Here is a 19,500-nt window from a genome sequence, read left to right as displayed (position 1 = left end):
GGAGCATAAGGAGATGGTCCTTTTCTGTCAGCAATCAAGCAGCTGAGAGACAGGCTAACCCTCTCCTCTTCGCTGGAACCACAGCCCGTGGAAATGATGCTGCCCGTATTCACAGTGACTCTTCCCTTCTCTTCCCTCCCTGGTCAAACTGCTCTGGAAACTCTCTTCCCAGGCATGCCCAGAGGTTTCTCTTCAAGGCGATTCTAAATCCTGTCAAGTTGGTTTTGCTGACGTCACATGGATCTGGAAGAGATGAGTCACATCCCAGAGGCCCGGGCACAGCCATTCTCTGGTTCTATGCAGTTGTCTGTGTCACCTGGCCTGTGCTCATGCTGAAACGCACATCTGAATGTGTATATGCTTAGACACGCACTGTCTCTGGAACATGTTTGCTTTTAGGGAAGGGATCCGGGTGGCAACTGGACAGCATCCACATCCACTTACGTTCTGCTCTTTGGAGAGTTAATCCCATACAGTGTGATGTAACAACCGTTCCGCGTGTGCTTTCTGAAAAATCATTTTGGGGTGCTTATTGCCCACGCTGATCCCTGGGACCTCCCTCAGGCCTTCACGCTCAGAATTTTAGCTTGGAACCGAGAAAGGCAGAATAGCTCTACTGTGCGGGTTTCCAGAGACTGTGGTCTACGAGCCCAGGTCTGGTGTGCTGAGGTGAGGAGTTTGAACAGTGAGGTGGTTTGAGTAGGAATGGCCCCTATAGATCATGTGTTTGAATGCTTGGCCCATAGGAAGTGACACCATAAGGAGATGTGACTTTGTTGGAGGAAGTATGTCACTGTGGTTCTCGTATGCTCAAGCTACGCCCGGTGTGAGACACGGTCTCCTTCTGCTGCATTCAGATCAGGATGTAGAACTCTCACTCCTTCTCCAGCACATGTCTGACTCCATGCTACCATGCTTCTCACCAGGACGATAACGGACTGAACCTCTGAAACTGTAAGCCAGACCCAACTAAATGTCTTCCTTTATAACATTGCTGCGGTCATGGTGTCTCGTCCCAGGAATAGGAACCCTAACTAAGACAGGCATGTACCCGAAAACTCTAGGAACCCACTGAGAGAAGCTCTCTGGCCCTGACAAGGGGGCTGAGGCCTGCCTGCTTTTGCCTCTCCGTTAGCAAAGATGAGACATCTCAGAAGAGAAAGTCCAGAATAGGTCCAGAAACTCAGATAAGTGCTAGAAGGAAATCTAGAAGGTCCTAAATCTGGGTCAAGGTGCCATTGTCAAGCATTGCTCTCACCCTGATATTCACAAAAGTAACACAGAAACGTACAAAAACTGTTAGCGAAAGTACCAAATGTAAGCAAGCATCATGTACAGTGAGTGGCCCAGTGGAGGGAAGAAACTAGCTGCTGTGTCGGAAGAGTTGCAGGGCTGAGCTGTGAATGATGCTGGAGCTGGCTCTGTTGGGCCACACCCTGAGGGGGAACATGAGTCCTGGGAGGCTAGTACTTAGGACTTTGTTTTTTTCTTTTCTGAGCCATGTGGTTGCTGGGAATTGAACTCAGGACCTCTGGAGGAGCAGTCAGTGCTCTTAACCACTTAGCCATCTCTCCAGCTCCTGCATTTTGTTTTGATGAGTTTCTGTTACTGTGTTCTTACATTCACCATCTTCCACCACACGGTGTCTAACACTGTGGGTTTTTATCCTGGGTTACCACACTTAGGACTGAACCTAGGACCTTACACAAGCTCAGGCAAGCCCTCTACCACTAAACTGTCTTCAGCCTCTTCGTTTGCTTCTGAGATGTGGGCTCCCTAAGTCGCCCAAGCTGACCTAGAACTCATTCTGTAGCTTGGGTAGGCATTGAACTCGGAGTCTTCCTGCTTCAGCCTTCTGAGCAGCTGAAAGTACACACCCATACCAGCGGCCAGCCCCCTTTCCACAGGTCTTCCCTTATTCTATTTCTTTTATGTGTTTGGGTGTTTTGCCTGGATGTACGTTTGTTTGTTTGAACTTCACATGTATGCCTGGCTCCTGAGGAGACCAAAAGAGGACATCAGATCCCTTGGAACTGGAGTCACAAATGGTTGTGAGGTGGTGCTATGTGGATTATGGGAATTACTCTAGAAGAACAGAAGATGACCTTAACCATTGGGCCATCTCTCTAGGCCTGCCTTCCCTCCCCGACACACACATACACATACTTGTCTAATCTGTTTGCTTTCCTCTACTTCTTGTACACGGGGAATATAGTTCTAATTTATTGATTTTTGTCATCTGTGTTATTTCTAGGCCAGCTTTAACATTGATTTTCCTCTTCATTATGGCCCAATTTTCCTATTATTTTCAATCTGAGTAGTTGTTAATTGGTATTAGGCTCTGTGTGTGTATGTGTGTGTGTTATGTGTGAGTATGTGTGTATTCATGTGTATGTGAGTGTGTGTATTGTATGAGTATGTGCGTGTGTGTGAGAGAGAGTGTGTGTGTATTGGGGAGTGTGAGTGTGTGTATGTGTGTGTGTGTTGTGTGTGTGTGAGACTTGCTGTCATTGTCTTGCTGTTGTTTGTTTTGCCTTTGTTGTCAAAGATGACCATAAACCTATGGATACAGCATCCTCCTCTCTCACCATGCTGGGGCTGGTGCTTACCTATGTCTCTTGTTACTGTGACAAGTCCCTGCAGAAGCGACTTCTTCAGGAGAGATGTTTATCTGGGCTCATTTTTGAGACTGTATCCTGTCCTTACTGAAGCCTGGGGCCTAACTTGTTCACATCTTAGCAGATCTGGTAGCAGAGCCCAGCCCAGAGTCATGCTCCAAAGGCCCACCCCAGTGACCTGCCTCTCCAGCCAGGCCCCATATCCCCCAAAGGGTCACCACCATCTGGGAGACAGGTGCTCAAACACCCAAGCCTGTGGGGACACTTCAGATCCAAACCATTGCAGGGCTGTAGGTGTGGACACTGTGCCCAACTTACTCTGATATTACTGAAGGATCTTTTTGAGCTTTTCTCTGGAAGAAAGTCAAGTTGCTTGGAAAGAGTCTTATCTTTTTGAAGCACATTCTTTGAGGCTCTCAGAAGAGCAGGAGTGCCCTTCAGTCTAGGACTTCCCCCAGAAGCAAAGCCTTCCATAGACTTTCCCAGTGTCCCCAGAAGGCAGAGCCTGCTTTTCTGACTGCAAAGACCCCAGCTGCCGCCTGTTGGAGCTGCAAAGCTCCCACCTTCTGATCCATTAAGGTGAAAGGGTGGCTTCATGTTGCTCTCACAGTGGTCCTCAGCAGACCCAAAGAGCCACTCCAAACTCCTCACTCCATCTCCCGGAGGATGACAGCTGGATTGGCTCCCGCACTCAGTCCCACTCCTGTGGTCAGGACGATGCCAGCCCCCTTAGACCTGTTCTCTGGCTGGGCACTCTCCCCAGGTGACAAACCTGGCCATGACAAGGTTCACCACATTGCTTCCCTTCTGTTAGCAACCACCAACCCGCATCACCTACTGAGTATGTAGTGTCTGGAAATAGCTACATCATCCACGTCTCCTGCTCTCTGATTATTTAAGGAGAAGGGTATGGTACCGTCTTGACTAGAAATGGAATTTTTGTGAGAGGTGGTTTTGTTTGGTTGGTTTTGGTTTGATTTGCTTCTTGACAAAAAGCTTGCTGAGCTCTGGAACGTTTGGAGCTCTCATCCCCAGACAACTAAGGCCTGGAGTGACAGTCAGGGAACACAGGGCAGGCACTTGCTCCCCAGGGGCTGCGGCCCTAGGGCACCAAAGGGGACAGTGCTGGGGGGGTTCCCTACAGAGAAAGATGGGTGAGGGCAAATGATTTCAATCAGGTTGGTGATGCCATCTGGATCTGCCTGTAGGTGGGGTTGTTTGCTGGGGGGGGGGGGCTCAGTACAAAGGGGTCCATGAGAGCCTGCCTATGGACAAAGAAGATGGGAGAGTAAAGGCCCTCAGGGAGGCCTCCAGCACCATCTCTGAAGGGGTAAGCACAATCTTGCCTCTCTCTCTGTAACCCACATCCAATTTTCCAGCTACCCTGTCCTCAGTTTCCCTTGTTGAGAACAGATGAATACACTTCAGTCCAGCACAGCTGAATGCTTCACGGGATGTCAGAGAATCAGACACAAGCCTCGCTCACTCTCTAGATAAGGGAAACAGAATCCCTAGAGTAGTGATTTACCAAAAGGCATGGAGCAAAATACCCACTCCGCATGCCTCGAATACTGAACTTCATCTTTCGGTGTCTGCCTGCCATCTACAGGTAAGCATTTCCGCTATTCCTGACCCAGCACCAGCTAATAAGTGTGTGGAACTGAATTAAACCGGGATGGAAACAGAGAACCAGGCCCTCAGTCTTTGAGGAATTACAGACTCCAGAAATCTCGGCGATCCTGGGACTGAGGATGGGCACAGCTTGGGGTACAACAGCTGCCTCGTATGGGCAGAACCATGGGTCTGACCCCCAGCACTATGAAAGGAAGAAAAGGAGGCAGAGAAGAAAAGACTGGACTAGAGGGAGAGAGGCAAATGAGAGGGGGGATGTGACCCAGGAACACTAACGGGTGTTCAAAACAGAACAGAAAAAACATGGACAAGCTGATCCAACTCAGGCCCTGCCCCGGGAGCTCAATCCTCCACGGGGGGGGGGGGGGGGAATAAGAGTTGCTCCCTCCCTCCTCCCCCAACCTGCTCTCTCTTTCTCTCAGACTCAGGATAAGGAGATTCCAAAGGACTTGGTTTAAAGTCTCAGTGCTAATGGGGCTAGAGAGATGGCTCCATGTCTAAGAGCCTAAAATCATCTTGCAAGGGATCTGAGTCCAGTTCCAGCACTGTGACTCCCAGCCCAGGGTATCTGACACCCTTTTCTTGCCTCCTCAGGAACCTACACACATGTACACATATCCACACACACACACACATACATGTAATTAAAAATCAAATAAAAACCTACAATCTTTGGGCTGAGGGGCAGGAAGTATGTCAGAGCGCTTGCCTATCATACACGAGACCCAGGGTGCAATGCAGAGCAGGTGGTACACATTTGTAAACCCAACACTAGGAAGGTGGGGGCAGGAGGTCTGTCACCTTGGCTTACACGGTAAGTTTCAGACCAGACTGGGCTGCATGAGACTTAAGGTTGGAACTAAAGACAAGAACGTCCCAGCGTTCCTAGCTACAGTCTGTGTAACATTTTCTTAAGATATTTGTACTTACTGTGCATATACCATGAACATATGTATATGTATATGTGCATATACCATATACATATACCTGTGTAGCTGAAATTAGAAGTACGAACCTTGTTAAGATAAAAGGCAAGTTTACCAGCCAGGAGTCCCACGGGGAGTCAGCACAAGCCATGAATAAATAGAATATTAGTTCCAAAAGTCCAGGGCAACCACTGTTCAAAAACAGCATTACCCGTCTGGACTTTGTAGGCACAAAGAACTGATCAGTGGGCCAGGAGGTGGTCCAAACCTTTTCTGTTGCGTAGAGATGGTTGGTTCTGAGAAGGCTACGGAAAACCGAAAATCAGACATAGGTAGAGTAGACCGGCAAACCCCAGAAAAGTCAAGGAAGAATTGGGGGATCAAAGAGTTATCCAACTCTAAAAGAAACTAATGTCTAATGAAGTCACTGGGAAGAGAAAAGCTTCAGGGCGGGCACAGGTCAGCAGAGGTGTATTTGTCTGCGAGGTCCTGGGTTCCATCCTCAGCAGAGGGAGTGGGGGAAGGAGGGAGGTAGGAGAAGGGAGAGAGGGAGGGATGCTTAGACAATGAGATGCTTAGATATATTAGGTGTTCGATAGGCTACCTCAGAAGCAAAGTGCTCCGAACAGCTCCGTGTCTGCCCGGATCCCAGCGTAACGATTGACATATGTCAGAGATCGTTCAACTTGCTGTAACTCAGGTATGATGAACAAGATTCACTTACCCCACCAGCCAAATTCACCCACCCTTGGTCTCGGCAAGTCCCTCTCCTGCAATGCATGGGTAGGCGTGAGTAAGTCCACCAAAGGAGACGTAAAATGCTATTTATAGCAGGTTCCCTCATTATAGCTGAAGCTTGGGGGCAAGCCACACGATCCACAGAACGGTGTAAAAGTAAGCTGTGTTTCTGCCATCCTGAAGAACAATGAGCAAAAACAAACCACCCTGCCCCGTGAGTTAATTGCCCAGGCGTTAATGAGGAATGGGAAGCCAGAAATCAGTGCACTTGTGGTTTTGCTCCATTTATATGAAGTCAAACAAGAGCAAAAGCAATCTGATAAAACATCAAAGGACATGAATCTCATACCTGTAATCTCAGAGTTATAAAGACTTAGGCAGGAAGAGGACAGCCTGGGCTACACAGTGAGTTCCAGGTTAGCCTGAACTATATGGAGTGAGTCTTTGTCTCAAAAATAAAATGAAATAAGAGCAGAGATAATAATTGCCTTTGAGATAAAGTGACTAAAGGTGGGGGTAATTATTTCTGTCTGCAATGACAGAGAGAGAGAGAGAGAGCCAAGCACCACGCTCCAGCCCATGTCATCCCCAGTTCATCAGCCTACCTCCATTGTGGAACTCAGCTTCAGAAACAATTCGAACAGCACTCCAAGAAGCTGAGCTTTGAGACAAAAGGGCCCGGCTCTCCCTTGTGCGTACCCAGCGCGTGTACCGTGTGACAACGCTCCGGTGGATAGACTGCACATGCAGGGAAGGTACCAGATTACACCAGGTGCCGACATCCTGGCATCCCTGTTTGATTGTCTGATTTCACACAACAGAATCACTTGTCAATGCCTTTCTCTGAATGGGCCATCATCAGACACCGTGCGCCTACACCTCCCTCCCTTAAGAAGTCTAATAGAGGGGGCACGATTGGCCTCAGACATTCAGCAGCACTTTGAGGAAGCCGAGAGTCCACTCCATGGCTCTTGGAAGCTTCCCTGAAATCCAGATTCAGGCCCCAGGAGGAAATGGCCTCTCAAGTGAAGATTGGGCAGTGACACCGTAACATCCTCGGGGACACTGGACTGAGAACTGTTGGCACAGGGCCAGGAGTTAACTCAGCCCACAGGGGGCCCTGAGTCCAGAGCAGCACAGTTAGACTAGGCCAGTTCCACCCTGGACAAAGCAAGCTTTTCTCTCTGGTAGGAAGTGGAGAAGAGAGAGAGTGTGTGCGCCATTCTGTGCAGGGACTCACACTGTTACCTGCCCAAAGTCTGCTGGTGTTCCAATGCCACGGTGAGCAGCAGCCACCAGCTTCTGGAATGTTCTCAGTTCTGGCTACAGCTCCTTCAGCTCACCCTTCACCTCTCAAACTCTCCTACACTCACGGTCTCACAACAGCAGGGTCTGTGCGGGGGGAGGGGGGTCTCTGCCCCACTACTTTCTCCATTCATATTCATGCGTTTATTTTTTATTAGATATTTTTATTTACATTTCAAATGTTATCCCCTCTCCCAGCTTTCCTTCCAGAAACCCCCTAATCCATCCCCCTGCTTCTATAAGGATGTTCCCCCCCCACCCACCTCTTCCTGCCTCCCCACACTGGGGCATGGAGCCTTGGCAGGACCAAGGGCTTCTCCTCCCTTTGATGCCCAACAAGGCCATCCTCTGCTACATGTGCAGCTGGAGTCAGGGGTCCATCCGTGTGTACTCTTTGGATGGTGGTTTAATCCCGAGGAGCTCTGGCTGGTTGGTACTGTTGTTCTTATGGGGTTGCAAACCCCTTCAGCTCCTTCAATCCTTTCTCTAACTCTTCCATTGGGGACCTGTTCTCAGTTCAATGGTTGGCTGTGAGTATCCACCTCTGTGTTTGTCATGATCTGGCAGAGCCTCTCTGGAGACAGCTCTATCAGGCTCCTGTCAGCATGTACTTTTGGCATCAGCAATACTGTCTGGGTTTGGTGGTTGTATATGGGCTGAATCTCCAGATAGAGCAGTCTCTGGATAGCCTTTCTTTCAGTCTCCTCTCCAAACTTTGTCTCCGTATTTCCTCCTGTGAATATTTTTGTTCCCCCTTCTAAGAAGGACAGAAGCATCCACACTTCTTCTTGAGCTTCATGTGGTCTGTGAATTGTATCTTGGGTAATCCAAGCTTTTGGGCTAATATCCACTTATCAGTGAGTGCATACCATGTGTGTTTTTTTGTGACTGGGTTACCTCACTCAGGATGATATTTTCTAGTTCCATCTATTTGCCTAAGAATTTCATTGTCATTGTTTTTAATAATTCAGTAGTACTCCATTGTGTAAATGTACCACATTTTCTGTATCCATTCCTCTGTTGAGGGACACCTGGGTTCTTTCCAGCTTCTGGATATTATAGATAAGGCTGCTGTAAACATAGTAAAGCCCGCTATTTTTTTATTTTTACGATTTTTTTTTTTTTTTTTTTTTTTTAGGTAAAGTCTCTAGCCAAGCTGGCCTCAGACTCCACATAGCTGAGGCTGATCTTGAGCTGCTAATCTCTTGCCTCTACCTCCTGAGTGCTGCTCAGGCAAATACTACTACACCATTTATGCCACGCTGGTGACAGAACCCAAGGTCTCAGGCACACTAGACAACGCTCTAATGGCTGGGCCACATCCCCTGCTTGTCCCTACTTTAAAAAGAAAACTGAAGGCATGTGCTCAGCAGACACCTAGAAACACACCCTCTGTCACCACATGGCGATGTGCAGGGGTCCAGTAGGCACCACTGCAATGAGAAAGAGTTGGGAGAGGAAGAGAAGAGGAATGCTCTGTGAGCTATGAGGAGAACAGGACCTAGAAACTCCAGGGTCACTAAGGACAGCCTGCAAAGGGACATGTCTGGGCCTGTGGCCCTGAAACAGCATGGGTCTGTCTCGATGCCCATGGCCCATGTTACTACTGAAGGCCATTTGGACATCCCTGGTCTAGGCTGGTCTCCTGGGGCCATCTTGATGTCCAAGGGCTGCATGGCCCACCCCTTGCTAGCTACAGCATCTGGAAGATCCGGCCCCCCTTGCCTGGGAAGCACAGTAGAGCTTGCTCTAGAGGTATGGGTGAGGGTAAGCAACCCAAAGGGCTGATCTGATCCCGGGATAGCTGGAATGGAAGGAGGGAGAGCGGGTGAGCTGCCCTGGCCCCCAGCCAGAGCAGTGCTGAAGAGCCGGCCGCCAGTCCCATCCCTTGCCAGCTGCCCCGAGCTGCCACTCACCTGGGCAAAACAGGAGAGCTGGCCCCAAAGGTGATGAATCAGGAGAGCTGGTGAGCGGACCAACACAGCCACCACTCAGGCCCAGATCCAGGGCTTTGTTTGAGTTGGCCCAGCACAACATCTACCTCATCTATGATCTGCCGGGGCATGTGAAGGGGCTGGTGCTGTAGAAACCAAAACGGTAGGATCTCCATGACACAGGACAACAACAGGATGTCTGAGAGGAGCCCCGGTGAGGATCCAATACTGACAGAGTAGCGGAAGCCAGAGGCCTGAGAACACACCAGTAACTCATTGCAGTGAACATTTGCAAGTAAAGCTGTGTGGGCGAACGGGTGTGCTCTGGGACACACCGTGGCACACTACAACCTCCACAGGGAAATTTTATTAATTTCATTTTGTTGTTGTTCTCGCTGTTTGGTTTCTTTGGGGAGGGGGAGGTTGCAAAGGCCAAGGATGAATATGAAGGGATGGGGCAATGGGGGGACTGGGGTATGTGATGTGAAATTCACAAAGACTCAATAAAAAGTTTTTTTAAAGATAATATATATATGTGTGTGTGTGTGATTTTATATATATATATCACAAAACTTAAGATGCAGGGAGGTGGGAGGTGGCTTGGTGGATAAAAGTTTCTGCTGCACAAGTACAAAGACCTGAGTTCAAATCCTGAGCATCCACATAAAGATCCAGGTGTGGAGACATGCAGCTGGGAGCTCACTGCCCTCCAGTCTTGACGAAGTGATAAGCCCCAGGGTCAGTGAGAGACCTTGGTGAAAGAGAATGAGGTGAGGAAGTGATTAAAGAAGACATCCGAACACCCTTTGGCCTCCACATAGATGGGCAAGCACACCCACATGTGTTAGCCAGCCATCCCTACACACACACACACACACACACACACACACACACACACACACACACAAACTGGGGTGCATTGGTTGGAACATGGCTTTTTTCCAGTGTCCAATTGTCAAAGATCCTTTTGAAGTTAATTAATGAAAAGGGAATGATCAATTAGAACAACACCGTTTTGATCAGTTAATTACTGATGTATCAGCAACTGTGCCATCCCTCCTCCACCCTGGCACATGTCCCTCTTGATGAGCATCACCACCTCAAGTTGCAAAAAAAAAAAAAAAAAAAAAAATCAAAACCTGATTCCAATGAAGCTTCAGAAAATAGGGACAGGATATGCTGAGCTCTCCATTAGAAAAATTCACGATCAGGGGACAGCTACCAGCTGAAAGCCATCAGGTTCCCCAGCCTGCCCTGTAGGGACGCAGATCTTTGCATTAAGAAAGGCTTAAAGACGCATTAAACTAAAAGGTGTATAAATGCACAGCTGCATCCTTCACAAGAGCCCAGAGAGGAAGCCCAGTGCCCAGAATGAATATATGAACTGCGGGGTGCACACGCAAGTGAACAACATCCAGCTTCACGGGAGAGGGAAATTCTGGCACATGGTACAACATGGGTGGACTCTTAAGGACATTGCGCCAAATGAAATAAGTCAGCTCACACCAGCAACCACGGCACTCGGGAGGTAGCTCTCTGTGAGTTCAAAGCCAACCTGGTCTATGTAATGAATTTCAATCCAGCCAAGGTTACAAAGTCTCCATTAAACAGGACCAGCACAGCCCCTCTTCCCTCTCCCTCCTTGCTAACCAACCAACATCCCTCTCTCTTTTTAAATGACGTATCTTAACCATTACCTTTAATGTATATGAGTGTTTTATTCAGTGTCTGCTGGAGCACCACGTGCACGTCTGGCACTCTTGGGGGTCAGAAGAGCACACTGGATTCCACAGAACTGAGACAGTTATAGGCCGCCGCCATGTGGCTGTGGGGAACTGAACCTGAGTCCTCTGTAAGAACAAATGCTCATGTCTGCTGAGAACCATGACATCATGCTCCAGCCCCTGATATCTTTCTTCATTACTCTAAGCCAACCATGGTGCTTCATTCTCCCACAATGCTCTGTCTAGGAAAGGGTGTGTGTGACTGTTCTAAGCTGTGAGCCAGATTTCCATGTCTGCTGTAGACTATTGGGAACGCGTGCCCCACTCTTACTGTGGGACAAGGAACAAACCCTCCCCCCTCAGGTTCACACCAAATCACATAAGGACATCGGGAGCTGGAGCAGTCCTCTCGCAGCCCTGAGAAAGCAGATGTCATTCTGAGTGCCACAGAGCTGATAACAAGGAAGCTGAGGGTTGGTGAGATGGCTCAGCAGGTACAAGCACTTTGCTGGCAAGTCTGACAACCTGAGTTTTATACATGGAACCCATATGATTAGTGCTTACTGGACAAAACTGTCCTCTGACCCCCACACATGCTGTGGCTTGGACACACACCAACTCCTGCACAAAATAATAAAGACAGGCTAATACCCCGGTGACACTGCTGAGCTTATAAATTCGCTACCCTGGACCTCAGCCACCTCTGGCCTTCTTAGAACAGTGAGTAAAGACTTCATTTTTTTTTCAAAGCCTATCTGAGTGTTCTATTACTAGTGACCAAAAGCCACCTACAAAGCCAGGTGAGGCAGTTCACACTTTCTGAGCATTATGAGATGCCAGACACCTGTCAGTCACACACCTTAGTGCCTTCCCATTACTCCCCATCCCCCACCCCAGAAACTAGGAGGAAGTTCTTTCTCCCTAAAGTGGGGGTGGGGGATGAGTAAGACCTGCAGGTGAAAAAGACTTGCCATCACATACCAGGAACACAGTGCAACAGGGGATAAAACTCAGGTCTGTGGCTCCTGGCTCTCTTTCTCCTTCACCAACAGCATGGGTAGGTGTGCTCACTGGCCATCACTTCTCAGACATAAGGTAAGGGCTCTCTGTGGTTTCAAACCACAGAGCTCAAGAGATGACTGTATCCAGAAACTCTGGCTTAGTCAACCTTCCACTTCCCCATCTAGGAACTCAGGCTCAGTCAACCCTATACTTCCCCATCCAGGAACTCAGGCTTGGTCAACTATTTCTGAGTCTTTTCTTCTCTCTATATCGTGACTTTATGTTCTCAGCCAGCTGCCCCAGGAGGAAAGAATAATGGCCCCTAGAGTCTCTGGTCTCATAGCCAATGGCCAAAAAGAACAGGGATTTCCTCCTTTTCCAGTTTGAGGCTCACTAGCTAAGCCTGGATCCTAAAATGCCTCCTCTGATTAACCACTGTGCGTAGGAACACAGTGTTGCTTCCAGCCTAGACAATGTAGCCTCTCTGTGATCCCTTGTGCCTAACCCCATGAGCCAGCCACGGGGACAATAGATCTACTTCACTGGCTCCTTGATATCATTCCCTTATTCAGATAATGCCTTAGTGCATACTTATTATACACTGAGCATCAGTTACAGAACAGAACCAAGAGGTCCAGTTCCTGACCTTGTGGAGTATTCAGTCTGGCTGTAATAAGATAGACAAACATTCCACAAACAAGCATGAGACAAACAGAGAGAGAGAGAGAGAGAGAGAGAGAGAGAATAAACTAGTCATGGTGATTTACACCTATTCGTCCAATACTCCAGGACAGTCTAGGAGTTTAGGACCAGCCTGAACTACATAGTGAGACTTTGTCTAAAACAAAAAAGGATGGCCGCAGTAAGTGTTGTGAAGGGGACGTGAGAAGTTGACTGGGGAGGGAGAAAGGAGACCAGTCACAATGAGGAACACTTACTGGGCTCTGCACATCAGCTTCAGCCAACGGTCTGCCTTAGAGGGCGGTGAAAGTGTGACAAACACACTCCTTGGAACAGCAGACATCCAGTCCATCAGAAGGCCTACACTGGCCCCAGAACCTTCCCTGGCTCAGAGTCAAGGCCCAAAACAGAGTTGTGTGCTGGGGGAGTTGTGTGCTGGGGGAGTTGTGTGCTGGGGGAGTTGTGTGCTGGGGGAATTGTGTGCTGGGCAGTGTTGGCAAGTGCCTTTCATTCAGAACTGGGGGTAGGGAGGGTTGCTCTCTGAGTGTAAGGCTAGGCAGATCTACAGGATAGCCAGGGCTACACAGAGAAACCATATCTCAAAAAACAAGAGAGAACGTGACAGAGACAGAGAATGACAGAGAGATAGAGAGAGACAAGCAGACAGACAGACAGACAGAGACAGAGATGGGAAAAATTCAGTATCAAATGACTTCTGGTACTTTCTGTTTGCCTTTGTCAAGATTCCTTCCTGGCCGAAGATCCCCAAACATACAACGACACCAGCTCGGCCCCTGGTGGCCAGACTGTGTCATCACTTCCTAGTGACTAACCCTGGAGGGGCCATTTGCAAAACTCTCAGAAGTCAGCATGTGGAATACTCCATCCTACCTACCAGAGGGAAGAGGAGCCAGTGAGAGTCTTCACCCTAGGAGGGGCCTTCTGCCGCTGAAAACCCATCCTCAGCTCTGCTCGCCAGCGCCAGCCAGTCTTAGTACCTCCTGGCACTGCTGTGGGAACAGGAAGCAGAGCCCGCTGTTGCTCTCTCTCCTGACTGCAAGGCAGTCCGCCCTGGCTCAGAGGTAGTACAGTGCAGTGTCAACAGAAAGGAGTGTGTCCCCATCAGGACAGCAGAGCCGCAACCAACCCCAAGAATGAGATAGTAGCTTAACAGTGAGAGGAGCCCCCCTGAATCCAGCCTTCAGTTTCTGTGGTTGGAACAGTGAGGCCTCAAGCCCACACTGCATCCTTCAAAACAGAGCTCCGCCACTCGAGTCGGAAGTTCCATGGCACCCTCTTCTAGGATAGAGGAATGTGGTCAGACTAGTGAATTTGCATAAGCCCCGGGTCTGTTGCTGACTGTGGGTGACTGGTCAGAAGTATGCTGTGTGGAACACATGCTGGTGGGACAGGCATACCAGGAACACACAGATGGGCTGGCAGAAGTATTTCAGAAAGGATGGCAAATAAACACCTCGCACTAGGACAAACCATGCTCCCTTCATGACAGAAGGGGTCCAGTGTGACCAACCTGCAGATGGCTGAGTGGTCCCCTCCCCAGGGCCAGCTTCTAAACCACCTGTGAGGCTTTTTCCTCCCTCCCCCATTCATTCGGCACTGTTCTGGGGGCCTCCTCTGGACCCAGCAGCAGTAAATAGGTCTTCAACCTAGAGCTGGTGCAGCAGGAGCCAGGTGACCAGGCTCAGGAGTTTGTCTGCACACCGAGCAGGCTGTAAACCGCATCAACTCTCAAGAGACAACACTGTGAAAGCGCTGGACACCGAGGCTGAGGTACTAGCCTCCCCCTTCAGGCCTACCACACTCCTGCCACAGGAGAGAACTTTGCCTCTCCGGGATGTTTCCTCGTTCTTTTATTTTTATTTTATTTTTTATTTATATGAGCACACTGTTACTATCTTCAGACACACCAGAAGAGGGAAACAAATCCCATGTGGTTGCTGGGAATTGAACTCAGGACCTCTGGAAAAGCAGTCAGTGCTCTTAACCACTGAGCCATCTCTCCAGCCCCTTCCTCTTTCTTGATACAGAATGGAAACACCAGGGTAGCAGATGACAGCCAGGACTCACAATAGGATGGAAGGACTGATTGCCCTTCAGTGTGGGTAACAAGGAAGGCTTTCTTAAGTTTTCAGCTAATAGCTGAAATATCATCTCTCAGGCCTTTATTCCCTTGACGGAAGAAAACGTCCCTCACAAGAAACGCTCTTCACTTGCTAAGAGCATTTAATGATAACTCTAAAAAGTTATTAGTTATGATCCAGCAAGATGGCTCAGCAGGTCAAGGTGCTTGCTGCCATGGCTGACAACCACAGGGAGAGAACTGGCTCCCCCAGACTGTCCCCTGGACATCCACATTCATATCAAGGTGTGTGTGCATGTGTACACACACACACACACACAATGTAATTTGAAAACTGCTGGTTACTAGATACAGGACACCAGGTTTCACTGCGATGTTTACACACATATCTATATTTTGTTAATGCTCATCCTCCCTCAAAGGGGACCTCAGCTGGTCCCTTTGCTCCCCTAAAACAACTCCCCTTCTGTTCTCTACTGTTACATCTTAATGCATAAGCTTTACATATGAACATTTAACTTGTTTCCTTTTTAATAGAGTGTCTTCTGCATGGGCATTAGCCTGTAGGACAGTAGGAAACAGGCATGCTATTCCTAAAGAGTTTTTATCAACGTGTATGCGTGCATCAATACATCCGTGTGGAAGTCAGAAGACAAGCTGTAGGACTGAGTCCCCTCCTTCCACCTGGTGTGACAACGCATCTGCTCTAGACCAAATTTTTAATTGTGTGAGATATATCCAACTCACTTTATGTCTGTCTAAAATAAGCCAAAGACGGGACGGTTTCAGGGCCACCTCCACCCTTTCTACCGCGCACTGCCTAATGGGTTTGTGAAAGGCCACTTCTGCCATCTAGTGGCCACAATGGTAATTACAGGCACACTGGACCGCTTTATGCCTAAAGGCAACATGTTGAGTGAACACTAAAAATTAAATATGGGTTTTCTGACTTGAGATATAATGTCTGTGCAAATATATGCTATATCTTGAAGACTTAGTGTGGGGGGGAGTTTAGACATATAAAACTTGTTTCTGCTGACTTTTGACAATTGGAGGTGGAGGAAGTATGGGGGCCAAAGACATTATCCCAGGATGGACTGCCTGGGCAAGTTCTCAGATCAGAGTAGCACCTCACCCTTTGACGTACAATATAAAATGCAGTAGCTGCTCCTCCCCCTGAGGGCTAGCATGGCCTGCCACACCTATTCACTTCTTTCCTTCTTTAACTCTAAGCCCCAGTTGATCAGAATCCCTCACAGTGGAATTCTGGCTCAATTCAGGCATCCTGTTCATGCCTACTCTGTGCAAACTGCTTAGGGCACAAGGCACTAGCTCACAGCTAGACTTCCTTGGTGGCCCCCATATCCCCCTGTCCACCTTTCTTCCTCCCAGCGAGCCTTCTCTCCCTCAGATAGCCTTTAATCAGCCCTGCCACTGGATACACAGCCACCCACACGCTGCTACCCTTACATCTACATGTGAGGAGAGCATCTTCTGTGGAGGCCAGAGGAGGGCTTCAGTTCACCTGGGGTGAAGTGAATTGTGGGTGCTAGAAACTGAACCACCACCATGCCTGGCCATCAGTTATTAAATCCCAGAGTTCACATGGCCAGCATGAATGAAAATGTTTGCTTCATACAGTGTGTAATGAATTTGACACTAATATAAATGCAGAGTTTATTCTGGTTCTCGATGATCCAAAAATTCAAACATAATACACAAGCCATGTCCTCCACTGACTGTACATTATATAAAACAAACCTCTTTTCTGTTCTTGTGTGTGTGTGTGTGTGTGTGTGTGTGTGTGTGTGTGTGTGTGTGTTAATTTGAGGCTTATCTGATTGGAGCTTGCATGAATGGACATACAACATCAAGGCTTTTGTAATAAAAAACAATTTGAAATAAACATGTGTTAAAAAAAACTGTCAAACACCAATGAATAATCAACATTTATAAATTTTAAGAAATCGTTCAGGTTAATAATTTTTATTTCCCCCACAAAATAAATAACTCTCTCTAAACAGGAGGGAGAGAGTGAGACAAAAATAAAGTCCTGCCCACAGCACAGTCATGATGTTATCCTTGGTGAGGAACTCTTTACCAAGATAAGACATAGGAAAGTATCTGCGGAGGTTTATGTCACTGAGTCATCCGGAACCTGGGAGAGCAATTAGAGATAGAAAACAAGTGGCAAAGCAGAAAAAAGCCTTAGATTAGACCATTTCCCCTTAAAAAAATTAATGAACACCCACAAACTTCCATTTTCAGGGTTTCAATATTTTCATATCAGTCTAACCTCTATCCCCAAATCCAACCAAACACCATCAAAACTAAGTTGACAGGCTTAGCCAGCTATACCCTGTTTAGCCTTTGATGCCTTACAGCCAATGACAGGAATGTCTGGGGTGTGGATGGAACCGGCAGGAAGGAGAACTGGGCCTCTTCTCTGCGCAGCGCTGTCTCCACACTGTTCCGTGGGCGGATCTCAGGGCTTTTATGTGTTCTTCCGGCCCATCACGGTGAAGGTAGCAGCTGTCAGTTTCTCGCACACAAGGAATGAAGTTTTAAGCCTTCATAGAACATGAATTGGGTGGCAGGGGTGAAGACCAACAGCAAAAAGGGAAAGGTGACATTCCACAGAGCCAAGATCCCTTCATCTCGAATAATCCGGCGGGATGCATCGATAACATCTTTGTAGTTAGTATAATGTCTCCATTCCAGAATTTTGCCCCCTGCAGCTTCAGTCTGGTGTTTACCACCCAGAGCGGGGTAGTTAGCAACACATTCACTGCTCCTGCAACACATCCAACCACCAGATCTTTTCCTGTAGAAGAATGTTGACCTTTCACCCACACTGCTCTGAAGCTATTAAAAGTGTAAAAATAGACAAAATTGAAGCAGCAGAGGCTGGAAATAACTGGAAACCATCCTCAGTAAGGTGCCAGGCGGTCTCCTTCCTTAGTTATCTCAGGAGCACTGCATGTGTCATTTTTGACTTTCTGTTCTCATCGACCTGTAGCCGAAGTCTGGCAGTATCCAAGGGGAAGAACACTGTCATGGCAGTCACACTACCAGACTTTCACTGGACAACACGAGGCCATGGTGCTACACTTTTCACTCAGATGCCTCAGTGCATGGGTTCGTGAAAGGGCCAAACCTCTTCTAAGAAGTTAAAACTTGGCTGGTCGTGATGGTGGCATGAGCCTTTAACCCCAGCACTCAGGTGGCAGTGGCAGGTGGAGCTCTGAGTCTGAGGCCAGCCTGGTCTACATAAGCGTGTTCTAGGACAGCTGGAACTACATAGAGACAGACAGACAGATAGACAGAGACAGAGAACCGAGGGGAGAAGAGAGGGAGGGAGGAAGGGAGGGGGAGGGAGGCAGCTGGATGAGATCTCTAACCTCTTTCTTCTCCGAAAGCCCATCAGGATCTCTTTAGCTTACTGTGTACACAGAGGCTGGACATCGGCATCCTGCTCGAACAAGCTCCACTCTCCCCACTTGAGACAGGACTCTCACTGAGCCTGGAACACAGCATTTTTCCAGCAAGAGCCACCTGTCTGCCCATCCTGCCTCAGCACTGGGATTACAGGTTCCCAAGTCCACAGTGGCTTTTACGTGGGTGCAGGGGATCTGAAGTCAGTGTCTGATGCTTGCCCAGTAAGCATTCCCACCCATCGGCCCTCTCCCACACTTCCATCTGCTCCTCTGATGCTTACATTTAAGGTACCTCCATTTGTGACTCATTCTTTAACATTAGATATAATGCTTGTAATATACGCAGTTATGTGCCATAGATGTTTCAATCAAGAGACTATATACCATAGTGGTTGCATAAGAGTGCCACAGAGCTGGAACTGCCAGGGCCTGGGGAAGTCATTACTGTTACCCATAGAGTAGTATGCCATGAATTACTGACGGCGCTGGTGGAAAACAATCTACTTTGCCGCCAGCCTATTTCCTGTGCCTCCTGAACCCACATCTGTAAGTACACTCTAGGATGCCACACAACAGCAAAACTGTATAATGGTTTTATATATGATATATATATATATATATTATACATATAATAGATAGCTTATTTGGGTTTTGGTTTGGCTTTGTTTTTTGATACGGGGTTTCTCTGTGTAGTCTTGGCTGGAGCTACCTCTGTACACCAGACTCGCCTCAAACTCACAAAGATTAGCCAGCCTCTGCCTTCCTACCACCCAGCTCTCAGAATGTATTCTTGTCAATAAACAATGTAGACCTATTCCATGCCATACCTTTACCTCAGGTTATTCCTGCCCCCTCTGAGCCAGTGCCATCCACACTGATCATAAGGGCCGCCATGCGTCCAGAATGTCCCCGCCATGTCCATGGAGGGCCGCCATGCGTCCAGAATGCCCCCGCCGTGTCCATGGAGACACTGAAGGCCGAGTTACTCTGAGCTAGCTCTTTTACAGCACACTGGCTGTGGACTGACTCTTCACTGCTCTGACCTATGATGGTTTCCTTTCTTTCTCTTTTGCCCACAGATTTGGTTTGATGGAATTAACCATCCGTTAATACCAACCCACAAAGCATAAGAACTTAAAAGGGAGTTGGGTGTCCTTCGTAAAACAGTCTGTTGAGGGCACACAGCCCTAGAGCCACTTCCACACAATATGGAATACCCCAGAGCAAGGCAGCAACTTAGACAAGCTGCACTCCTCAAGGAGTGCAGCCGCCCACCCCAGGCCCCACCCCAAAGCTGTCTTGGTTGTGGTTGTTTTGGTTTTTGAGACAAGGTCTCTCTAAATAGCCCTGGCTGTCCTGGAACTCACTATGTAGACTAAGCTGGCCTCAAACTCACATAAAT

The 19,500-nt window shown here is 48.3% G+C and overlaps 1 pseudogene across 1 annotated transcript; it reads right to left on the bottom strand.

Moving 5' to 3' along the window:
- Positions 1-17,196: 17,196 nt before the first annotated feature.
- Positions 17,197-19,014, bottom strand: LOC308417011 (peroxisomal membrane protein PMP34-like; annotated as a pseudogene). Its single transcript has 2 exons — positions 18,932-19,014; positions 17,197-17,729 (listed from the first exon to the last, which is right to left on the bottom strand). The product of its transcript is annotated as a peroxisomal membrane protein PMP34-like (transcript).
- Between the last annotated feature and the right edge of the window lie 486 nt (positions 19,015-19,500).

This window comes from Micromys minutus (genome assembly GCF_963924665.1).
Source record: "Micromys minutus genome assembly, chromosome: 2".
NCBI lineage: Eukaryota > Metazoa > Chordata > Mammalia > Rodentia > Muridae > Micromys > Micromys minutus.
Note: the sequence above shows the minus strand (reverse complement) of the source record. Positions and strands in the feature narration are given on the sequence as shown.